This window comes from Manacus vitellinus, unplaced genomic scaffold (assembly GCF_001715985.3).
Source record: "Manacus vitellinus isolate BGI_N305 unplaced genomic scaffold, ASM171598v3 scaffold_21_pilon, whole genome shotgun sequence".
NCBI lineage: Eukaryota > Metazoa > Chordata > Aves > Passeriformes > Pipridae > Manacus > Manacus vitellinus.
This window is the reverse complement of record NW_021939546.1, coordinates 14522761-14524685: the sequence shown is the minus strand read 5'-3', so window position 1 is coordinate 14524685 and position 1925 is coordinate 14522761.

Below are 1925 nucleotides of genomic sequence, written 5' to 3'. Positions count from 1 at the left end.
ATCTTAAACACTCATTCAACAACACTACCTCAAACAACACTACTTCAAACACAACATCTACAACCCAACACATTTCCCTTTCAAATAAAGATGATGCCTTTACCCAATCACACAAAATTACCCTCAGATAAAAGATTCTACACATCTACAAACCCTGAGTAATTCAAGGTTGCTTGAATATTGCACAAACCAATAAAGTTGTAAACAGCTCAATAAAGGCCTTGTGATGATAGGCCCTGGTTTTTATAAACAGTTAAGATAAGATTGGTTACATTAAGGATGTTTAAAAAATGTATTGTTTTACAATTTGTTAATTATTTAGAGAAAGGGAGATGTGGCAAGGAATTATGGGAGTTGTAGTTTTCCACGTTCTCACACATGCTCAATCAATACTTGATTGTCATTGTTTGGAAGATCATGTGACATGTTTAAGCACTGTATTTAAACCAAACTGTTTTGTAATAAACCTTAATTCTGCCCTGGCACTTGATTTTGTCACCGGCAAGGTTTGTGCCTTATTCACCACCTTAATCACACTTCACCTCACTCACACTTTACCTGAGATCTTCCCTCAAAACATCCCCTGCATGTGCTTTCCAAGTTCCCTCAGCTTTACCTCTGTGAAACTCTCAGTCCCCTCTGTGTTACCTCACCAAGGGTGACGGAGTTCAAGAAGCTTTTTCCTCAATAACTCCTCTGAAACACTCTGTATTACCTCTGTAACAGCCCAGTCTGCCTTACTGCGACTCCACAAACTTTTATCGAGCTTNTAATTAACCTGTGAATGTTATAATTGATTCATGCTATGCTACTTTCACATCTCGAAGCCTCCTTCCTTCGAGATTTCACTAACCCTCATTTACCTGGAAAAATACACACCACAGAATTCCTTGTTAATCACACAAAATCTAACTCTTACATAAGACACATCCATTCCCACACATTCCAGATAGAATAATACAACACACACTAGAAAAAGGCAAAAGATACTACCAAATACTAATTTGTTTTGCAATTTCAAACATTCCAAAAACCAGAAACAGAAACAATGATCCTATCTATTATTCAACAAAAGCTAAAACAGATCTCCCAAATCAGAAGATATTCCATTGCACAAACATGCTGCACTCACCCACAGAACAATTGTAAAAAGAGCACACTGCACACTAAAAGAAATGCTTCAAAGGCAAAAAAGAGGGGAGTCAGTATATAGCCCCCAGGAACGCTTATGGAAAGCATCATATGTTCTAAATTTCTTAAACTGTGATGATACAAACCATAGCAGGTACGAATACCAACATAAAACTCAAATACTTTCATCTTCCAAAGCACCAGTTATGATTAAAAATCTAATATCTAGGCAATGGTCAGGACCAGTAGATCTCAGAACTTGAGGGAGGATATATGCCTGTGTATCCAAGGGTACCAAATTACAAAGGATCTCTTCTAAATGTGTCAGGCCTTATATTAGCCCTCCCTCACAACAGAAACAATCACCAGAAAAAATGAGTGAAGAAATTGGATTTGAAGAAACATAACCAACAATAGTAAAAGGAACACACCCCACATTGAGAAACATGCTGTAAAAACACAAAAAAGGGAGGGAAAGAGATATGGGTCTGGTCCCTATATGTGTAAATCTACATTAACACTTCTTCAAAACAGGAACAATCACAAAGAAGCAATAAATAAACAGAACCAAAAGAAACACACAAACAGTAACCAATACAAACCCAAAACTCCATGATTCAAACACAATAAAGGGTTTAAGAATGCGTGTGTTAGGAGAGAATGAAACAGTGGCCACAGGAATGTGAATGAGAAAGTTGAGTGGACACATGTATGTGTGTGTGAATGCAAATACACTTTACAGCAAGATATCTTAAACACTCATTCAACAACACTACCTCAAACAACACTACTTC